The 12,809-nt window shown below is 39.4% G+C and overlaps 1 protein-coding gene across 10 annotated transcripts in view; it reads left to right on the top strand.

Moving 5' to 3' along the window:
* The first annotated feature begins 3,662 nt into the window (after positions 1-3,662).
* The window catches only part of chl1b (cell adhesion molecule L1-like b), a 58,494-nt gene continuing 49,347 nt past the window's right edge, over positions 3,663-12,809 (top strand). For 4 of the 10 annotated variants that reach the window (XM_058087769.2, XM_058087777.2, XM_058087795.2 and 1 more), the window contains exon 1: positions 3,665-3,996. The gene's annotated coding sequence lies outside the window, so the exon portion shown is untranslated. Of the gene's footprint in view, positions 3,997-12,809 lie in introns of all 10 variants that reach the window. The other 6 variants (XM_058087786.2, XM_058087749.2, XM_058087803.2 and 3 more) reach the window with 4 other exon arrangements.

The following is a 12,809-nucleotide window of genomic DNA, read 5'->3' as shown; positions in this document are numbered from 1 at the left end:
TTGCACAAACTGAAGATCGCAGACTCCATTTTATGGTGACTGGGCTGCAGCCAGCATGAAGAAGGGTCATGATAACGATAATGGTTCATTAGTTTTGCACATGCTTAATGAATTACTTTGGGGAACATTACATGCTTACACCATTCACCATGTTCATAAAGGAATTGGAAGACCTAGAGCTTATTTGATACTATCCCTTGACCGTGCAATTACTGATGTTTGTTAACTTCCCGTGTTGGACATGTTAAATCATTGATGGATAGAAAAGTACTGATACCCAACTCATGAGACGAGACATTGGATCTGCCTTTTTGCTGGGTTTTTCATTTTATTTTATTTTATTTTATTTTATTTTATTTTATTTTATTTTATTTTATTTTATTTTATTTTATTTTATTTTATTTTATTTTATTTTATTTTATTTTATTTTATTTTATTTTATTTTATTTTATTTTATTTTATTTTATTTTATTTTATTTTATTTTATTTTATTTTATTTTTAAAGTTGGCCCCAGCACTCCCACTTTTAACATGCATGTTTTGCCAGGAAGGAGTGGTGCAGCAAGGAGACGGAGGCTTGTGTCCAAACTCTACCAACTTGGCTGGGTGGCATTGTGCAAGGATTTTTACAGCTTTCAGACATGCATTGCATGGTTTTAAGGAGCTGGACCTCACTCCCACGTACCTGCTTGGCAGATCCGTCACCTGTTGATCGCTTGTATTTAATTACCAAATAAATGCATGAGATAACAAACACATATGTGCACCCTTACTGGCTAAGAAAAATGACTATGCCGTTAAATTGTCAGTACCGATCCCTTCTATATATGAGGTGTGTTATTAAACGGAACAGGTGATTGCCGGTACTTGAAAGTCGGCACTGAGCCAAATGTAATAAGTGTCAATAGACACGCTCTATGATTTATGGTTCAGTCAAGTCTGAATGGGTTGATTTGACAAGTCTTTGGTAAAATTGATCAATTGTTGAATTACTGCAAATTCTGCTTGGACGTCAACAAGCAAGCAGATGTTCAACTCCGTTGGAAAAAAAAATAGCCACGTAAGTCACTTGCTGACACTGTGAACACCGAGTAAGGATGGATTGCAAGGTGTGTACGATTCCAATAATGCCTTGCATGCTGCCACTTCCATGTTATTTGATTATCATTCATAGCGGCATTGCCATCGTTGACAGTCTGATTGGATTCTGGTTGCCCTGTTCTCAGGATACAGCTTTTCTTCAAATGATAAATCTTGTCACATTTTAATCTTACGAAATGTGGTCCATATGTAAATAAACACAGGGTTAAAAAATTACTTTCCCTGAGGTCATTTCCTTTTGTGAGTGTGAATGGTTGTTAGTCTATATCAGAGTGCATCTTGCCTCTTGACTCTATACCACAGTATAGAAAATGTTTGGTTTGATGGGTCGATGTTATTTATTATCCTATTGAAGCAAAGCAAGATTAAAAAAAAAGTATATTCTGGCAACAAATGATTACTATCCAAATCCCCCTGAATGGCGCTTAATAACCTCTACTAGAAGACGTAATGACGCATCGACTGTGAGTTGACAGAAAGTCAGGCCAAGATTACCAGCAATGGTGATAAAATCTTCCCATTTTGTCATTTGTCGCTTGGAAAGCCATTCAATTTCTCTCTGTGGGTCTGAGGTCACTAGATAATTGATTTCTCTCTGACCATTCCTGGCTGCTCCGCTGATTCAGAGAGTTCTTAATGATCTGGTGCCGACAGAGGTGGCCAAATGAAACATCCCTACTGAGACTATCATTCTGCAATACATAAACTGGTGTTGGGTTGCGATGACTGAGTCGAGATATGGGAGAGGATGACACAGCAACGGACACGAGGAATGCCGTGGTCCACTTTGCGGAATCACCACTCTTTTGGATGATGATATTTAAATGAATATTTCAGTGTCGTCCATCGCAGTATCGCATTTCTGTTATCACTCCCAGGGTATCTTGCATTTCTTCAGAAGCTAATTTATTCATAAATTATCACTGTTTTGTTGTTGGCTATTATTATTCTATTATGAATGAAAATATTTTGAATGACACAAAACATGGAGATGTTAAGATTTGTAAGATTTTGCCTTTTTAAGTTTAAAATAAATAATGGTTAGCTGTTGTGGGTTCCTAGCTGTAGCATACGGATTGAACAATAAGATAAACAATGAATAATACATAGTTTATAATACAGTATAAAGGTGACTATAGGCGCCTTATTTCATATCTGTATGGCCAATGATGTTAGGAAGTTATAAGCAGGTTTTCTATGATATAACTACAAAAATATTCACTTCATTAGCATTGAATCCTATATCACAGAATTCAATGACTGCATTGTTGAAAAGAACAATTCCAAACTGAAACGTATAACATGTTTGGTAAACGCTGAAGACTTTGAGCAGCGGTAAATCTAATTGGCTGATCTCAGATAAGAGTTCCATTAGCTGATCTTGATTAGATGTGAAGATCCGGCTACACTGAGAGGTTTCCATGGTGATAGTATCTGCTTCAAAAATATCGAGCTGGACAGTGAGTCAGCTCAGGGAGCTTACCTAGACTCTGACCTGGTCTTATATTTTATGGTTGACGGTGTAGTTTTGAGCCAAAGAGGGACCACACATTTAATGGATGAAAATGTGTATTATTGTGGTGTTAGTACTAAAGTACTAAAACTGCATTGAATTATACTGATACAGTATATGACTGATACTTTTTGCCTTTCATGTAGCTAAACTGTATTGATTATTTACTCCTGTCATAGACCACATTGTTAATACAACACCACTGGGATGCTATACTATAAGGTTACAGGTTTAGTACGTACATTTAGATTTAACATTTATATTCACTTCAAATATGAACAAAATAGGAGCAAAGTTAACTAAATATTTGATCTGGTAAAAAAAAGTGTGATTTTTAAAAGTGTGACATTTTTAGGTTATTGGTTATTATCTAAAAATGTCATCCAATACTTCTCTATAAGAGAGGAGAAATATGATCTAAGGGAAGAACTACATTTGAAACACTTCTATGCTAGGACTACGTTAAAAAGCCATAGCATTTTAATTTTTTTTTTAAAATGTTAAATTTTTTTTAACATTTTAACAATTTTAACAATTTAAAAAATTTAAAAAAATTTAAACATTTTAAACATATAAAACATTATAAAAATTAAAATAATAAAAAACTATATTAGGAAAGCAGGAAGTGAACAAATGTAACAGTTACTGATTGTAAAAGTACCAGATGGAGGGGTAGGATTTAATAAGCTTTGCTTCTTCCTACTCCTTTTGGAATGTGTAACTGTGAACTGATTATGTGATGCATTCAATTGTAATCTGATGCATGTTCAAATGAAATTAAACCATTACCATTACATTTGACACCCCATACTTTGTTCCTTTTGCAAATGAGCAGAATGTCCCAAACAGGTATTCTAATGGCTGTGATTTATGTTCACTTCATTCTTGAATGCAATTCACTTCCCTAAACGAATCCATCCTTAATCCAGTTGAGTTTAGTTCAATGTTACCCTCCCTACAACTCCTCCCAATAAAACCTGCTCATTCTGGAGCTGCACGGAGAATAACGTCGCCGTCACTCTATTCGGGGGCAGGGGAGGCGCTTTAACCCGGTCACGACGTGGGGAAGTTGCGCACCGCTTTTTCTGCGTTGCCATGGGGTTTTTCTAAAAACCTATTGACTACGACAGGGTCCCCGCTTTTATTTGAGTCTGCCTTTGTGGAGGCGGAGGAAGAAACTGCTGTTACTTTTTTTTCCTCCTTCTTCCACAGACTGGGGGAGCGTCACAAGCAGCATCCACAGGAGGAGGAGGGGAGGTTGGTCCACGGCACAGACCCACTCACTGCGAGCAGCGCGCAACGCACTGCACATCCATCTGTTCTGTTTCGCTTTGGGGATTTTTAGCCAACTTTGGGAGCGCTGACTCGACTTGCACCTTAAGGTGAGTTGCAAAAAAATATGATTTTGCAAAGAGAATATGTATGAACAAGCTTGCAGCATAGTGCATTTTCTCACTAATAACTTAGTTGTTGCACTTTCTACCTGCTGTAGCTCTGCCAGTATTTATCACCTGTTTGGTTTATCTAGTGGCCATATGTAGAAGTAGAAAATAACTAAAACCAGACAGTGAATTGTTGTTAATCATTTCATTTAAATTCAAATATTTTGCATTGTAAAATTGATGTGAGCTGAAATGATAATCATCTGTCCCTGTGGAGCGCCATCACTCTTATTTATAGTCCTCGTAATACAATAATGATCCCTTTCCCACTAGTGGTTAATGAGTAGCAGAAAGTAATATTGTTGAATATTGTATTTCATGGGGTGAATATCATGAACTAATAAGTTTAAGCAGATTTGTTATAACAGTGTGAAACATGTGGTACGTTGGTAAGCAAGAACAAGAAATGTTCGAGGCTCCACATCCCCTGCAATGCTGGTGTAAATGTGACTGATGAGACCTGAGCGAGTGTGATTAAAAACACATTACAGAAGACCGGTTGTTACTTATAGCTTTGTGTAATTGATGGGGGTCGCGTGCGGAACCGTTGATGAATTTATAGACCAGATGCATCTCACGTGGTTAACACAGTGAATCCCTCGGTATGAATATTTACAAAAAATGCAAATACCTCACAACGTGTGGAACTGGTGTACAATCTGATTTTCAGTGTTTCTCGTTACTGATGACGTTGTAGGGGAAAAGCAATAGAATGTAGCAAGTAGCGCTGTCAAAGATTAAAAACGCAGATTAATCACAGTTTTGAATTAATTAATCATGATTAATCACCATTAGCAACTATGTCTGAAATGTGTCCGTTTTTACTGTATTATGGTAATGGTAATGGTTTTATTTCATTTGAACATGCATCGGATTACAATTGAATGCATCACATAACCAGTTCACAGTTCCACATGTCCAAAAGGAGTAGGAAGAAGCAAAGCTTATTAAATCCTACCCCTCCATCTGGTACTTTTACAATCAGTAACTGTTACATTTGTTCACTTCCTGCTTTCCATAATGACAGGATTATATATACTGCATGTATTAACAGAAATTAAATTATATGCCAGTCAAAAAAATATATTCTTTTAACACAGCAGAACATTTGAATCACACATTCAACTGTTATTATGCGCAATGATGAGTTGCATTCAAAGACATCATGTACTTTAAAATTATTTTTTTCCCAGCATACTTAAATGTAGAAAATTGTACATCCGAATCCGAGTGTTCTCATATATAGACCCTCTGAATGTCAGAGTGACATTAATTAATGTCATCATCCCAAGCTGTTCCTCAGCCGGAGCAGATGCTAGTTATGGTCCCACCAAATACACACAACACCCTCAGACAATAATTCCCAGGTAAGTCGCCTGAATCTCATTTCTAGGCCAAAGACCAGAGCTCGTAATGGCCTGTGTCATCACACACGGTCCCCAGTTTCTCAGTATTCAGGGAACCGGTGCTTTGTGTCCAGAAGTAGGTCGAATGCTTCTCACCAAACAATTTGAGCAAGAGCCAGTAATTGGACAAGCAAAGTGTTGACCATCTCCCATGTCAGCCAGTCCCTAGCCTCTTAATATGCAGCTCCAACCTGATGCATTTCATGGACCTTTTTCATGCTTTTAATCAGTTAGATCACAAAATCCAGCAAACAGGACTTCCTTTGTAATCGGAGAAAGCCTGGTTTTTCATATCTAAGCTGTTGGTGCACTGGGTTGACTGTGAATGCGTATGAAATGTTTCCTCTAATGTCAGGAAAACATTGCATTAGAGAACTATCTTTCTCCGACATCGGTGAGGTTTTCCGCACTGTTGCATCACAGGAGCTCTTTCATCTGCAGTGAAATGCACACAAAGAAACAGACAAGAGTGTTCCAAACACACCTTACTGTCCTTTGCTTTTGTGATTTGCACAATCCGGCTCACTCTGAAGGTGGTTGTGCATTGACGATATTTGGATAAATGCAGGCTTCACCTGTTCAAATAAGATGCATACAACAGAAACACCTGTTAGACCTTGATTACTGTTGTGTTAAAAAGTATAGCAGAAGAAAGAACGAGAGAAACACACAGATTCCCTTCTCAAGTGGCAGATTGGACTGTGTCTACAAAGCTTGTAACAGTACGTGTGTGGATGTGGATGGTCCACTGACTTATAAGACAGGGATTTGCATCTGTCATTGCCATGGCGACCCTACCTTAGTAGTCTATGATACTTGTTACGACTCACATATAAGCAACCTTGAATAATTTCACCATGAATATTTTGTTATATTGAGTTTTGTTAGTGTTTACCACTTTAAGGGGGTCGCTACATCCGACGTACAAAAAGAGACCCACACTTAGCCCGCTTTGGTTCTCGCAGTCACAATAGCCGTAAGTGCCGTAGGAAGCCAGTACGCCCATCTTGCAATCGAAGTGAACGGACTGCATGAGTTTCGTACGATGCCCACACATCGTGTACATCCCGGGCGAGTGGAAAGTACGACAGCCGTACATGAAGCTCACCTAATATGCATGAGTCTTACACCGCACTCACGATCTAAAAGCTATAAATTATTTTACCAATTATTTTATATGCTCCATTAGTACAACACACTTATATTTGCTCTGACGACACTACTTCCTCTACGTGCTGGCTACTGCCAACAAATTTCCCAAAAAATGTGCAGCATCAGGACGTAATTCCCGTTTAAGAGTTTTTGAAGGAAAAAAATGCCTCTGTATTATTACATTTATTTATAAGCTATGATCATTAATCATCTATGTATGTTACAATGATCTCACTATAACGTTGCCTTCTTCAACACCACATTTTATAAATCAATATACAGCTTATATAAAAACTGAGTGCTGTTATCTTATTCAAGACAGAATGAAGGACGATGTTATTATGTTGTCATCTCACATTAGATGATACAAGCGCCGTTGAGTGTGCATCTCTTATCTTCATCAGTAATGTCATTCGTTGCTATGGTGTGTGTTGAACAGAATCAGAAGTATCTCTGAAATATGAGATGGCTTTTCAAGATTAAAAACATAATATGCTGCCATGGGTGAGCAGGAGTTATTTGAGGTATTATACTAATATTACATTATGTGCCCTCGTTATCAGCCTGTCAAAGACTATAGTAAGGTCAAAAAATGAATGAAATAAAAAATATGTCTTGATGCAACGATGCTATTTAAAATTCATGAAAAGACGATGGTACTGAAAGCTGGGGGTTTGGAGATGTTAAAAGTATTTCTGATGATTGGAAGGCACATCAGGTGACAGGTGGTGCCTATCAAATAGCTCGGCCATAATTGAAGTTCAGCTCATGCTTTGGCGCTATGAGTGACGAGCCGTGCAGTGCACCCCGCCGCAGGCTGGGGGTACCTGAACACCTCACAATATTTGAAGCGGGTTTTCATGATCATCACCAACCAAACCACGACTGCAGAGGCATATTTTGGTCGGTGTGCTCTGGAAGTATGTTTGGTGAGATGAAATATCATGATATGAGTGGTCGACCTAGAAGGGTGTCAGAAAAAGGTAGAATATTCAAGGTGCTCTTTTTTGCCTTATTTACCACATTGGTGTATAATTGGGGGCACTCGGTGAATGTGATCAATGGCTGCATGCAATACACGCACAATTGATCAGTGGCGTTCCTAGTGAAGGACAAACTGGCGATGAGTTCAATGTTATTTCACATGTTCAGCGCTTTGTGTCCCAGTAGAAGCGTAGAAGGTTGGTGGTTGGTTGTGTAAATGTGCATGTACACCTGCCTGAGGGTATTTTTGGTGTGTGATTGTCCTTCTCTGGATGTTTTTTTTAGAGCATGTTTTTTTGTACTGCTTGATACACAGCTTGCTACGTTAAAACAAAATAATAATTCTTTTACATTTCCTCTACATGTGCCTGTTACCCATACCTCGGGCTTATTTTATATTCTTACTGTTCAGACTTAAAACAGTGGCATGACAGCACTGGACATTCATCCAGCCCTGAAATGTAATTCTAATGTAAAAAAAACCCAAAACAAAACATTGGTGTGCACAACCAGAGGATTCTCCGAGGAACAACAAACATGACAGCTATGCCCAGATGAGTACGAAGTTGTAGCCCTAAAGTCACTGGTAAGGCCAGACGATTTCCATTTCAATTGCAGGTTCGCTTTGGGACAAGTCATGCATACAGCAGTAAGGCGAACAAAGAGCTTTTAAATAAAAGTGACAAATGTAAAGAATAGAACTGAGGAGCACAATATTACTGGCTTTGTGTTCCGTGAAGGGTATTGTGTATGGCTTCATGGATAAGGTTCCAGAAGGACCCTTGGGACCAAGGAGAGAAGGGCACCCACGATGAGGGAGGACATATGTGACAGGCAGGGGCAAGAAGGACGGACTCGGACAGAATTGAAACGCCTCAAATTGTCTTCTCAGTCTTGTGATGAAATTGCTTGCACTCTCCCAGAAACGATACAAAATTAACATTTTTGAAACATTTGATGAATTCATCCCTCGCCACATCACGATTTCACTCTCCTACGGTTTTCAAAAATACACTAATTTATAAATCATGTGGTAGAGTTACCAGGTACTAGTCAAAAATATGCATATTTCAACAAATTATATGACAAAATGAAGCAGTTTCAAGAATAAAAATGGTTACATGAACTAAAATACAAATATAAGCCTTTAAGAAGACGCATTCAAAATGTGAATGTAATATTCTACACTGGTCACTAGGTGTCAGTATTTCGAGACACATGTGATCACCTTGATCACCTGTTTAAAAATAAAAATAAAAATGTCATAATGTTGCCAGATCCCAGTGCCATGATGCTACGCAACAATATTCCCATTACCACATTACCAAACATTGCAAGGCTTTTCGGTTTCTAGTCTGTTTGTGCTATTTTGCTTTTTCCAAAACATCCATTATACCTGATTCAATTCACACTCCATCCAGTCCTGGCAGCTGAAGCAGGAGGAAAACAAAACAAAACAAAACAAAACAACGCACTGGCCTCTTCGCAAACAGTTAGCCAAGTCGTCTCCTGGTGCCAACTTAAAAAAAAACAAGTGTGTGTTATTTCTCCCTCTGTGTTGGGATTGTTGTTTTATATGGATATCCGGCCTGTTGGGTCCAAGGTCTTTTAATAAAAGCTTTTTTCTGTGGTGTTCTTCTGTGGAACGGTGTCAATTTTAGTGGAATGATCGGATTGTGTTTTTCCTTGCAGACGTCGTTCTTCCAATTAGAAGTAGAACTGGGCACATATTTTGCATTTTCCTATGTTTTATACTGGTCCCAATTTTTCCTGTGGGCCAGGTTGTCTTCTATGACACATAGAGCTTATTTTGGGGGTGTACTTCTGACGGACTACACCCATCAGTAACATGTCACATTTTACAAACTGCTATTGTATGGATTGTGTCATATGTCTGAGTTATTATATTCTTGAGGGGCCGTGACAATGGGTCTTCAAGGAGGTGTGTCGTAGGTGTCTGTACGACAAGGTCAGTTGTATGACCACAGGCTTCCCCAAGGACCTCATTACTCCATGTGGGGCTCTCACGGGTGCTGTAAGTGGATGGCTGGGAGCACTAAGCCGGCACACACCCGTTGATTTGGTGTGAACACGTGTACTCTGGTATCTGTTCTGCATAGTACCTGTTTATTTTCCCAAGGAGATCTTAGGGTCGAACATAGCAAGTAAAGATTAGAGAGCATGTCAAGCTTGATTAGAATGAAACCAAAAGGCTGACCAGCTGTGTAGCCAATTTGTTAATTGGGATAACACCTGAACCAAATCGGCAATCTGTTTTTTGTTTTCTGCAACAGCAGTCCTATTTACTCATTTAATTGATTTGCGAAATCATGAACAACAGTTGATCTAATCCCTTCATCCCAGTGGGGAAGAGAGGATTGTGTAAAGCTAACAATATAAACCTGCTTGTCAGGCTCTGCGGCAGAATGCTGACCATTTGGTGCACTATTGCAGTATGCTCCCAGTTCACTGCAGAGCTTTTTACATGCTAAATTATCTCCTTGAACTTCCCTTAAGCACTTTTTCAATATCAGATAAGCATCTAGAAACCTTAGGAAAACATCTTTAAGTATCCCCAACTAAGAGCCAAACTTCATCATGTAGCTTGGTCGGTGTAATCCGCCCTACATCGGGCAATTGATGAATGAAGCGGTCGTGCCAAGCTGGGCCAGATCCAAATTCATTCATGTACTTAGCGGAGAGCCTCTTCATTTTTACGAGTGTAACAGGTCATTGGCCATGAACTACGACAGACTAGTGTGACCTAATTAGTATGGAACTGGAATTTCTTTTTCCAGGGGGGTGGAAACAAGGATTTTTATGGCATCATTGAGGTCGTTTGATGAAATGTTTCTTGTTTACATGGACTTCTGATTAGTCTTAGAGTGTGTTCACACTTGTAGTCCAGTACTCAGGATGACACATTTCTAAACAATACTTGGTGCTCAATTTAGTGCTGTCTGGTTTGTATTTAGGGCTGCACGGTGTACGAGTGGTTAACATGCAGGCCTCACAGCGAGGAGACCCGAGTTCAATTCCACTTTTGGACATCTCTGCGTGGAGTTTGCATGTTCTCCCCGGTTTTCTCCGGGTACTCCGGTTTCCTCCCACATTCCAAAAACATGCTAGGTTAATTGGCGACTCCAAATTGTCCATAGGTATGAATGTGAGTGTGAATGGTTGTTTGTCTATATGTGCCCTGTGATTGGCTGCCGACCAGTCCAGGGTTCATCCCGCCTCTCGCCTGAAAACAGCTGGGATAGGCTCCAGCTTGAAAGTGCAGAAGGAAAACATTTTGTTGATTCCAGTTATTTACTATTTAAGATTGGTTTTGTTAATATGAATATGAACAGAACATGAAACATCTTTTTCATGTACACTAATACCGTAGGGTTGATCTGCATTGATCGTTAAGAGTTTTTTTCCCTTGTTTTGAGCTTTTCTTTGAACAGTTTGAAACATTTTCATTGTGCAAACATTGCCAATTTGAAAAGGCTTAAAGGCGTGAAGTGTTGGCTTTGAACAAACAAAAACAGATCAATCGAGGTGATTCAAGTGGAAACAGACTTTTGATATTTTCAGCTTCAGCCTGGAAACACTCCAATCAATCTTTGTGTGGGTTTGTCATGTGTCGACGCTTCCTTCAGTGTGGATTTCTTCTGACCCTTGGAGTTCCAGGACGTGTGCCACCGGCCTGGGGCAGTGTGTCATCTTCCTGGCATGGACGGACGGCAGGGCACTGAGCTCCACACCTCCTCGAAATACTTCTGTGGAAAGTTTGGTGTCACATTTGCATTTAAATTGACTTCATGGGTCTGTGATTGACTGCTTCAAAGAGTGACAGAGCTGTGACAATGACTTTGCCTGTAATTCTCTTACATGATAAAAGCAGCTGAATATTCAGTGAACGGTCAAACTTTGTTTCTTTGCGCGGTCAAGCAATGTTCGACAACTTTTCTCAGCGCTGCAGATTATGTTTCGCTCCGTTGTGCATGACTGCATTGCTGCTGAATTCTAAGTTGTACAAAGAATCTAAGAATATGAATTTTCGAAACATAGTGTTCCTTGTTTTGTGATTTGTTTTTTTGTCAATGCTTGCTAAACACTGTGAGGATGTACTCACATCGGGACAATGGTATCACGCTTGGGCTAACTTCATGGCCTTGTGCGAGTACGCCCTCGGACAACGCTGCTACAAAGGTGACTAGTTGACTGCAGTGCTTATGGTCCCTTTGGAATCGTATAGCCAACATTTATTAGTGACTATATGGGTCGTCCAGAAACTGGAAGGTTGGTGGTCCGGTCCTCGCTCCCTCCACCCAGTGACTGTCGTTATGCCACTGGGTAAGACACTTCACCCACCTTGCCTCCAGTGTTGCCCACACTGGTGTATAAATATGAATCAATGTTTGGTTTTGTTGCAGAGGCTGTAGGCGGGAATTGGCAGCCATGTTTACATCAGACTGTACCAGGGCGACTGCAACTCCTGATGTACTATATTACCACCACCAGTGTGTGACTGAGGAGTGAATGAATAATGGGTTCCCTTTATTGTGAAGTGCTTTGGGTGCCTTGAAAAGCACTATACAAATCGAATCCTGTCAGAGCAGACGTGAAGTCTCTTTACCAGAGTGTAGTATTTCACAGCAATTACATTCCACAGCTTTGTACATAGTACTACATTGTAAGTAAACTACATAATCCCAGCGTTACTGAGTTTTGCTTGTTTGTTGGTTCTTTAACGTTGCTAAAATCATATTAAACGTCAGACCCCAGTTTACCCAATGAGTTTTTCAAAGACCAGTAGTTTTATGTTCTGTTCTAGAAATTATTTTTGTCTCAAATATTTTGAGAGGACATCTGTATTTTGATTGTCGCAGTATTTTATTAGACATTTCGGGAGAAGTTTACCCAATCTGGAAATCCACTGACCATGTGAGTCGAGCCAAGCCACCTTACCAAGACAGAGACAAGGTTGGTGAAATCGGAGCCTCGTCTAATCAGCCCGATCCGAACTAATTCACTTCCCTTGGAATGAACAACATATGGTTTTACATGTTTTGATCCTGATATATACGTATATATCCAATGTCACAGGAAAGGTACTAACACCTGTTAAATGTGACACTGATGTCACCTCTGTAATTTATTCTTTAAAAAAAAAACAGCAAAGTGTCTGCAGACTCAGCAGGGAGCACAATACATAATTAG

Source organism: Doryrhamphus excisus, linkage group LG11, assembly GCF_037039965.1.
Source record: "Doryrhamphus excisus strain RoL-2023G ecotype Guam linkage group LG11, RoL_Dexc_Guam_v1.1, whole genome shotgun sequence".
Classification (NCBI taxonomy): Eukaryota; Metazoa; Chordata; class Actinopteri; order Syngnathiformes; family Syngnathidae; genus Doryrhamphus; species Doryrhamphus excisus.
The sequence above is the reverse complement of the archived record's forward strand: the minus strand, read 5'-3'. Positions and strand labels throughout refer to the sequence as shown.